This window comes from Oncorhynchus clarkii, chromosome 11, assembly GCF_045791955.1.
Source record: "Oncorhynchus clarkii lewisi isolate Uvic-CL-2024 chromosome 11, UVic_Ocla_1.0, whole genome shotgun sequence".
Taxonomy (NCBI): Eukaryota; Metazoa; Chordata; class Actinopteri; order Salmoniformes; family Salmonidae; genus Oncorhynchus; species Oncorhynchus clarkii.
This window is the reverse complement of record NC_092157.1, coordinates 2,110,001-2,121,542: the sequence shown is the minus strand read 5'-3', so window position 1 is coordinate 2,121,542 and position 11,542 is coordinate 2,110,001.

Sequence of the window (11,542 nt, the reverse complement as noted above, 5' to 3'; positions counted from 1 at the left end):
CTCTCTTGCTTCAGAGGATGAGCTATGATTTTTTTTCTTGTGTGCTTTTTGTGTGGCACTCTATTGTCAATATTCACAAATACAGTAAGTGAACTGCTATTATGGTTTCAGTAGTAGTTTTTACGGTAACTTCCAAAATACATCAAATATTTCCCGGCCATTGAATTTTGCCCCACAATGCAGTTTAATTTACGTTAATCTACTGTATTCTCTTTATGCAGTGTTACTGTTGATTATACACTTATTAACTCTCATTAACTCTCATTTACTCATTAACTCTCGTTAATTAACTAATTAACTCTCATTAACTCTCATTTACTCATTAACTCATTAACTCTCATTAACTCTCATTAACTCTCATTTACTCATTAACTCTCATTAAACCATTAACTCATTAACTCTCATTAACTCTCATTAACTCTCATTAACTCTCATTAATTCTCATTTACTCATTAACTCTCGTTAACTCATTAACTCTCATTAACTCTCATTTACTCATTAACTCTCATTAACTCTCATTAACTCTCATTTACTCATTAACTCTCGTTAACTTATAAACTCTCATTAACTCTGATTAACTCTCATTAACTCATTAACTCTCAATAACTCTAATTTAATGTTTAACTCTCGTTAACTCATTAACTCTCGTTAACTCTCATTTACTCATTAACTCTCGTTAACTCATTAACTCTCGTTAACTCTAATTTACTCATTAACTCTCATTTACTCATAAACTCTCGCTAACTCATTAAATCTCATTAACTAATTAACCCATTAACTCTCATTAACTTTCATTAACTCTCATTAACTCATTAACTCTCATTAAATAATTAAGTCATTAACTCTCATTAACTCTCGTTAACTCATTGACTCTCATTAACTCTCATTTACTCATTCACTCTCATTAACTCATTAACTCTCATTAACTTATTAACACTCATTAACTCATTAACTCATTCACTCTCATTAACTAATTAAGTCATTAACTCTCATTAACTCTCATTAACACTCATTAACTCTCAATAACTATCATTAACTCATTAACTCTCATTAACTCTCATTAAATCTCATTAACTCTCATTAACACTCATGAACTCTAAACAACTCTCATTAACTCATTAACTCTCATTAACTCTCATTAACTCTCATTAACTAATTAACTCTCATTAACTCTCATTAACTCTCATGAACTCATCAACTCTCATTAACTCTCATTAACTCATTAACTCTCATTAACTCTCATTAACTAATTAACAAATTAACTCTCATTAACTCTCATTAACTCTCAATAACTAATTAACTCTCATTAAGTCATTAACTCTCATTAACTCCGATTAACTCATCAACTCTCATTAACTCATTAACTCTCATTAACTCTCATTAACTCATTAACTCCCATTAACTCTCATTAACTCATCAACTCTCGTTAACTCATTACCTCCCTGGTCATCAGGACTCACTAAACAGAGAACATCCCTGGTCCCTGGTCACCCCTCTGGTCCCTGGTCACTCCTGGTCATCCCTCTGACTCACTAAACAGAGAACATCCCTGGTCTTCCCTACTGCCTGATCACCAAACAGAAAACATCCCTGGTCATCCCTAATCCCATTGACTCACTGTACTGTGAACATGTCTTGTCATCCCTACTCTCTCTGACTCACGAAACAGAGAACATCCCTGGTCATCCCTACTGCCTCTGATCTGGAGGACTCACTAAACAGAGAACATCCCTGGTCATCCCTACTGCCTCTGATCTAGCGGACTCACTAAACAGAGAATATGCCTGGTCATCCCTACTGCCTCTGACTCACTAAACAGAGAACATCCCTGGTCATCCCTACTGCCTCTGATCTGGAGGACTCACTATTCAGAGAACATCCCTGGTCATCCCTACTGCCTCTGATCTGGAGGACTCACTAAACTGACAACATCCCTGGTCATCCCTACTGCCTCTGATCTGGAGGACACACTAAATAGAGAACATCCCTGGTCATACCTACTGCCTCTGATCTGGAGGACTCACTAAACAGAGAACATCCCTGGTCATCCCTACTGCCTCTGATCTGGAGGACTCACTAAACAGAGAACATCCCTGGTCATCCCTACTGTCTCTGATCTGGAGGACTCACTAAACAGAGAACATCCCTGGTCATCCCTACTGCCTCTGATCTGGAGGACTCACTAAACAGAGAACATCCCTGGTCATCCCTACTGCCTCTGATCTAGCGGACTCACTAAACAGAGAATATGCCTGGTCATCCCTACTGCCTCTGACTCACTAAACAGAGAACATCCCTGGTCATCCCTACTGCCTCTGATCTGGAGGACTCACTATTCAGAGAACATCCCTGGTCATCCCTAATGCCTCTGATCTGGAGGACACACTAAATAGAGAACATCCCTGGTCATACCTACTGCCTCTGATCTGGAGGACTCACTAAACACACATGCTTCGTTTCTACATGATGTCTGAGTGATGGAGCATGATGTCGGAGTGATGGAGCATGATGTCTGAGTGATGAAGCATGATATCTGAGTGATGGAGCATGATGTCTGAGTGATGGAGCATGATGTCTGAGTGATGGAGCATGATGTCTGAGTGATTGGAGCATGATGTCTGAGGGATGGAGCATGATGTCTGAGTGATTGGAGCATGATGTCTGAGTGATGGAACATGATGTCTGAGTGATGGAGCATGATGTCTGAGCGATGGAGCATGATGTCTGAGTGATTGGAGCATGATGTCTGAGTGATGGAACATGATGTCTGAGTGATGGAGCATGATGTCTGAGTGATTGGAGCATCTTACAGAGTGGCAGAAAGGCATATTAACAAGAAATGGTCAATTTCAGGCTGTTTTTGAGGTCATGTGGTCCTGGGACATAAACACCTTGGCTGTCTTTTTTTTTTAGCTCTTTTTCATGTGAATGAGTGAATAATCGAGGAGAATTAGCAGGTTTTGAAACTAGATGGGCAGGTTTTGAAACTAGATAGGCAGGTTTTGAAACTAGATAGGCAGGTTTTGAAACTAGATAGGCAGGTTTTAAAACTAGATGGGCAGGTTTTGAAACTAGATGGGCAGGTTTTGAAACTAGATAGGCAGGTTTTGAAACTAGATAGGCAGGTTTTGAAACTAGATAGGCAGGTTTTGAAACTAGATAGGCAGGTTTTGAAACTAGATAGGCAGGTTTTGAAACTAGATAGGCAGGTTTTGAAACTAGATAGGCAGGTTTTGAAACTAGATGGGCAGGTTTTGATACTAGATAGGCAGGTTTTGAAACTAGATAGGCAGGTTTTGAAACTAGATAGGCAGGTTTTGAAACTAGATAGGCAGGTTTTGAAACTAGATAGGCAGGTTTTGAAACTAGATGGGCAGGTTTTGAAACTAGATAGGCAGGTTTTGAAACTAGATAGGCAGGTTTTGAAACTAGATAGGCAGGTTTTGAAACTAGATAGGCAGGTTTTGAAACTAGATAGGCAGGTTTTGAAACTAGATAGGCAGGTTTTGAAACTAGATAGGCAGGTTTTGAAACTAGATAGGCAGTTTTTGAAACTAGATAGGCAGGTTTTGAAACTAGATAGGCAGGTTTTGAAACTAGATAGGCAGGTTTTGAAACTAGATAGGCAGGTTTTGAAACTAGATGGGCAGGTTTTGAAACTAGATAGGCAGGTTTTGAAACTAGATAGGCAGGTTTTGAAACTAGATAGGCAGGTTTTGAAACTAGATAGGCAGGTTTTGATTCAGTCGTTTGTTGTGTGTATGGTTTTTTGTATTGTTTATAAAAAGAGAGGCACTACTGAAGTGCCAGTGTTGGCTACAGTCCACATTATCACACAGACAGACAGTGGATTGAAAAGAAGGGACAAAGTCACCAAACAATTCAAAATGGTATTTTTCTCTCTGGTCATATTCAGTGGAGTGAAGCTACCAGGTGTAAGCAGATGTCTTTACCACAGGGGGGCAGTGTTGAGCTAACCTTCTCAGCTATCAGCCAAAAAGGCAAGGAGAGATGAGTGGAGATACAATGTGTGATACAACGTATACAGACTAGCTAATGAGCCTACCGTGGTCTAAACGTCCACTCAATGGAGGTAACAGCAAATAAGGAACACATTATATTTACATCATGTCATGCATATAAAATATAAGCTTGTGAAATAAACCCTTGTGAAATCAGATGTCTGTGCTACAGTATTTGTGGATATCCATTTCAAACACATAACACACAGCAGAATAGGATAATATTGACAACACAAAGGAATCCAGGGTACTGTGTCTCATTTAGGAAAGAACAGAGATCCCATCTACACTCCACTGAGAACCTGGATCCCCTCTACACTGAGAACAGAGATCCCCTCTACACTGAGAACAGAGATCTACTCTACACTCCACTGAGAACAGAGATCTCCTCTACACTGAGAACAGAGATCTCCTCTACACTGAGAACAGAGATCCCCTCTACACTGAGAACAGAGATCCCCTCTACACCGAGAACTGAGATCCCCTCTACACTGAGAACAGAGATCCCCTCTACACTGAGAACAGAGATCTCCTCTACACTGAAAACAGAGATCTCCTCTACACTCCACTGAGAACAGAGATCTACTCTACACTCCACTGAGAACAGAGATCTCCTCTACACTGAGAACAGAGATCCCCTCTACACTGAGAACAGAGATCCCCTCTACACTGAGAACAGAGATCCCATCTACACTGAGAACAGAGATCTCCTCTACACTCAACTAAGAACAGAGATCCCCTCTATACTGAGAACAGAGATCTCCTCTACACTGAGAACAGAGTTCTCCTCTACACTGAGAACAGAGATCCCCTCTACACTGAGAACAGAGATCCCCTCTACACTGAGAACAGAGATCTCCTCTAAACTGAAAACAGAGATCTCCTCTACACTGAGAACAGAGATCCTCTCTACACTCCACTGAGAACAGAGATCCCCTCTACACTCCACTGAGAACAGAGATCTCCTCTACACTCCACTGAGAACAGAGATCTCCTCTACACTGAGAACATAGATCCCCTCTACACTGAGAAAGGAGATCCCCTCTACACTCCACTGAGAACAGAGATCCCCTCTACACTGAGAACAGAGATATCCTCTACACTGACAACAGAGATCTCCTCTACACTGAGAACAGAGATCCCCTCTATACTGAGAACAGAGATCCCCTCTACACTGAGAACAGAGATCTCCTCTACACTGAGAACAGAGATCTCATCTACACTGAGAACAGAGATCCCCTCTACACTGAAAACAGAGATCCCCTCTACACTCCACTGAGAACAGAGATCCCCTCTACACTGAGAACAGAGAACCCCTCTACACTGAGAACAGAGATCTCCTGTACACTCCACTGAGAACAGAGATCCCCTCTACACTGAGAACAGAAATCTCCTCTACACTGAGAACAGAGATCTCCTCTACACTGAGAACAGAGATCCCCTCTACACTGAGAACAGAGATCCCCTCTACACTGAGAACAGAGATCCCCTCTACACTGAGAACAGAGATCTCATCTACACTGAGAACAGAGATCCCCTCTACACTGAGAACAGAGATCCCCTCTACACTCCACTGAGAACAGAGATCCCCTCTACAATGAGAACAGAGATCTCCTCTACACTGAGAACAGAGAACCCCTCTACACTGAGAACAGAGATCTCCTGTACACTCCACTGAGAACAGAGTCCTCTACACTGAGAACAGAGATCTCCTCTACACCCCACTGAGAACAGAGATCCCCTCTACACTGAGAACAGAGATCTCATCTACACTGAGAACAGAGATCCCCTCTACACTGAGAACAGAGATCCCCTCTACACTCCACTGAGAACAGAGATCCCCTCTACACTGAGAACAGAGATCCCCTCTACACTCCACTGAGAACAGAGATCTCCTCTACACTGAGAACAGAGATCTCCTCTACACTCCACTGAGAACAGAGATCCCCTCTACACTGAGAACAGAGATCCCCTCTACACTCCACTGAGAACAGAGATCCCCTCTACACTGAGAACAGAGATCCCCGCTACACTCCACTGAGAACAGAGATCTCCTCTACACTGAGAACAGAGATCTCCTCTACACTTGGAACAGAGATCCCCTCTACACTGAGAACAGAGATCCCCTCTACACTGAGAACAGAGATCCCCTCTACACTCCACTGAGAACAGAGATCCCCTCTACACTGAGAACAGATATCTCCTCTACACTGAGAACAGAGATCTCCTCTACACTGAGAACGGAGATCCTCTCTACACTCCACTGAGAACAGAGATCCCCTCTACACTGAGAACAGAGATCTCCTCTACACTGAAAAGAGAGATCTCCTCTACACTCCACTGAGAACAGAGATCTCCTCTACACTGAGAACAGAGATCCTCTCTACACTGAGAACAGAGATCCCCTCTACACTGAGAACAGAGATCTCCTCTACACTGAGAACGGAGATCCTCTCTACACTCCACTGAGAACAGAGATCCCCTCTACACTGAGAACAGAGATCTCCTCTACACTGAAAAGAGAGATCTCCTCTACACTCCACTGAGAACAGAGATCTCCTCTACACTGAGAACAGAGATCCCCTCTACACTCCACTGAGAACAGAGATCACCTCTACACTCCACTGAGAACAGAGATCTCCTCTACACTCCACTGAGAACAGAGATCTCCTCTACACTGAGAACAGAGATCTCCTCTACACTGAGAACAGAGATCTCCTCTACACTGAGAACAGAGATCTCCTCTACACTGAGAACAGAGATCTCCTCTACACTGAGAACAGAGTTCTCCTCTACACTGAGAACAGAGATCCCCTCTACACTGAGAACAGAGATCTCCTCTACACTGAGAAGAGAGATCCCCTCTACACTCCACTGAGAACAGAGATCCCCTCTACACTGAGAACAGAGATCCCCTCTACACTGAGAACAGAGATCCCCTCTACACTCCACTGAGAACAGAGATCCCCTCTACACTCCACTGAGAACAGAGATCTCCTCTACACTGAGAACAGAGATCCTCTCTACACTGAGAACAGAAATCTCATCTACACCCCACTGAGAACAGAGATCCCCTCTACACTGAGAACAGAGATCTCCTCTACACTGAGAACAGAGATCTCCTCTACACTGAGAACAGAGATCCCCTCTACACTGAGAACAGAGATCTCCTCTACACTGAGAACAGAGATCTTCTCTACACTGAGAACAGAGATCTCCTCTACACTGAGAACAGAGATCTCCTCTACACTCCACTGAGAACAGAGATCCCCTCTACACTGAGAACAGAGATCTCCTCTACACTGAGAACAGAGATCCTCTCTACACCCCACTGAGAACAGAGATCCCCCACTGCAGCAGGAAGTTTCAACTGCCTTTCTACATCTGTGAGATCAAACACACTGATGCAATAACTTAGAAATAGTGGCTTTCTGAAACACCATCTGAACAAACAGGCAGAACCATGAGGGATCTTTGAAAGGCGCACACACACACACACACACACACACACACACACACACACACACACACACACACACACACACACACACACACACACACACACACACACACACACACACACACACACACACACACACACATTCAGCCAAAGGGAGGAGGAAAAGAAAGACAATCTGACTAGAATTTCAAACACCCTTTATGGTCCTGTGTGTGTGTGTGTGTGTGTGTGTGTGTGTGTGTGTGTGTGTGTGTGTGTGTGTGTGTGTGTGTGTGTGTGTGTGTGTGTGTGCGTGTTTTTAAAGTTTATTGGGTGCATACACAGTTTATCAGATGTGTTCGTGGGTGGAGCAGGATGCTGCTAGCTCCTAACAGTAAAATGGAAAACAGAAAAAAATCTATTTAATAAACCAAAAACTCAGAAAGAACAACAAGAAATGTCAGAATGAATCCAATCAACAACCCAAACTGGAAAATATACAGTATGTAGACTGTATGTGGACAGTATGTACACAGTATGAACACAGTATGTACACAGTATGTACACAGCATGTACACAGTATGTACACAGTATGTACACAGTATGAACACAGTATGTACATAGTATGTAGACTGTATGTACACAGTATGTAGACTGCATGTGGACAGTATGTACACAGTATGAACACAGTATGTACACAGTATGTACATAGTATGTAGACTGTATGTACACAGTATGTAGACTGTATGTGGACAACATGTACACAGTATGTACACAGTATGTACACACCGATAACTCTTCCCAAGATAAGGAATGATATGTACAGCAGGAGATATACTACTGTGAGATATGTATATACATAAATATGTGGTGTACATGAGCAGTAACTAAAATGCAATGCTCACTAATAGCATTAGAAAGGGTGCAGTTTTGCCATAGCAGACAGTGATACAGGAAGACAGGATCCTCTCAATGGTTTTAGGTGACAGGCCAAATATGTTCCTCCTCCTTTTATTTAACTAGGCAAGTTTAGACAAATTCTTATTTACATTGATGGCCTAGGAACAGTGGGTTAACTGGTCTAGGAACAGTGGGTTAACTGGTCTAGGAACAGTGGGTTAACTGGTCTAGGAACAGTGGGTTAACTGGTCTAGGAACAGTGGGTTAACTGGTCTAGGAACAGTGGGTTAACTGGTCTAGGAACAGTGGGTTAACTGGTCTAGGAACAGTGGGTTAACTGGTCTAGGAACAGTGGGTTAACTGCCTTGTTCAGGAGCAGAATGACAGATCTGTACCTTGTCAGCTCGGGGATTACGAACTTGTAACCTTTCGGTTACTAGTCCAACGCTCTAACCACTAGGCTACCTGCCAACTCCAAATCAAATCAAATCAAATGTATTTATATAGCCCTTCGTACATCAGCTGATATCTCAAAGTGCTGTACAGAAACCCAGCCTAAAACCCCACACAGCAAGCAATGCAGGTGTAGAAGCACAGTGGCTAGGAAAAACTCCCTAGAAAGGCCAAAACCTAGGAAGAAACCTAGAGAGGAACCAGGCTATGAGGGGTGGCCAGTCCTTTTCTGGCTGTGCCAGGTGGAGATTATAAACCTAGAGAGGAACCAGGCTATGTGGGGTGGCCAGTCCTCTTCTGGCTGTGCCAGGTGGAGAGTATAACAGAACATGGCCAAGATGTTCAAATGCTCATAAATGACCAGCATGGTCAAATAATAATAATCACAGGCAGAACAGTTGAAACTGCAGCAGCAGCACGGCCAGGTGGACTAGGGACAGCAAGGAGTCATCATGTCAGGTAGTCCTGAGGCATGGTCCTAGGGCTCAGGTCCTCCGAGAGAGAGAAAGAAAGAGAGAAAGTGAGAATTAGAGAGAGCATACTTAAATTCACCTGCAGCCTCTACACTCTAACCACTAGGCTACCTGCCGCCTCTACACTCTAACCACTAGGCTACCTGCCACCTCTACACTCTAACCACTAGGCTACCTGCCACCTCTACACTCTAACAACTAGGCTACCTGCAGCCTCTACACCCTAACCACTAGGCTACCTGCAGCCTCTACCCACTAACCACTAGGCTACCTGCAGCCTCTACACTCTAACCACTAGGCTACCTGCCGCCTCTACACTCTAACCACTAGGCTACCTGCCACCTCTACACTCTAACCACTAGGCTACCTGCCACCTCTACACTCTAACCACTAGGCTACCTACCACCTCTACACTCTAACCACTAGGCTACCTGCCACCTCTACACTCTAACCACTAGGCTACCTGCCACCTCTACACTCTAACCACTAGGCTACCTACCACCTCTACGCTCTAACCACTAGGCTACCTACCACCTCTACACTCTAACCACTAGGCTACCTACCACCTCTACGCTCTAACCACTAGGCTACCTACCACCTCTACACTCTAACCACTAGGCCTCCCTGCCGCCTCTACACTCTAACCACTAGGCTACCTACCACCTCTACACTCTAACCACTAGGCTACCTACCACCTCTACACTCTAACCACTACGCTACCTACCACCTCTACACTCTAACACTAGGCTACCTGCCACCTCTACGCTCTAACCACTAGGCTACCTACCACCTCTACACTCTAACCACTAGGCTACCTGCCACCTCTACACTCTAACCACTAGGCTACCTACCACCTCTACACTCTAACCACTAGGCTACCTACCACCTCTACACTCTAACCACTAGGCTACCTGCCACCTCTACACTCTAACCACTAGGCTACCTGCCACCTCTACACTCTAACCACTAGGCTACCTACCACCTCTACACTCTAACCACTAGGCTACCTACCACCTCTACACTCTAACCACTAGGCCGCCCTGCCGCTCCTGAGGTTGAAGAGACGCTGTAGCTCATTGCCTTTCAGAAGGGACCATTTCAGGTCCTCATTGATTTGCCCAACGAACTGGATGTTTGTTTTACCCTCTCCACTGCGGCCCTTGTGGATAGGGACATGCTCTCTCTGCTTTCTCCTGTAGTCCTACAACTGCTGTGAAATCAGGCCTACCACTGTTGTGAAATCAGGACTCCCACTGTTGTGAAATCAGGCCTACCACTGTGTGAAATCAGGCCTACCACTGTTGTGAAATCAGGCCTACCACTACTCTACCCTGCTCTACCTTACTCTACCCTGCTCTACCCTACTCTACCCTGCTCCAACTTACCCTACACCGCTCTACCCTACTCTACTCTACACCGCTCTACCCTACTCTACTCTACCCTACTCTACCCTGCTCTACCCTATTCTACCCTGCTCTACCCTACTCTACCCTGCTCTACCCTACTCTACCCTATTCTACCCTGCTCTACCCTACTCTACCCTGCTCTACAATACTCTACCCTCTTCTACCCTGCTCTACCCTACTCTCCCCTACTCTACCCTGCTCTTCCCTACTCTACCCTACTCTACTCTACCCTGCTCCACCCTACTCTACCTTGCTTTACCCTACTCTACCCTTCTCTACCCTGCTCTACCCTTCTCTACCCTGCTCTACCCTACTCTACCCTGCTCTACCCTGCTCTTAACTGCTCTACCTTGCTTGACCCTACTCTACCCTACTCTACCTTGCTTTACCCTACTCTACCCTACTCTACCCTGCTCTACCTTTCAATACCCTGCTCGATCCTACTCTACCCTGCCATTCTCTACCCTGCTCTACTCTACCCTACTCTACCCTGCCATTCTCTACCCTGCTCTTCCCTACTCTACCCTGCCATTCTCTACCCTGCTCTACCTTACTCTACACCGCTCTACCCTACTCTACTCTACCCTACTCTACCCTGCTCTACCCTACTCTACCCTATTCTACCCTGCTCTACCCTACTCTACCCTGCTCTACAATACTCTACCCTATTCTACCCTGCTCTACCCTACTCTACCCTGCATTTACCCTACTCTACCCTATTCTACCCTGCTCTACCCTACTCTACCCTGCTCTACAATACTCTACCCTATTCTACCCTGCTCTACCCTACTCTCCCCTACTCTACCCTGCTCTTCCCTACTCTACCCTACTCTACTCTACCCTGCTCTA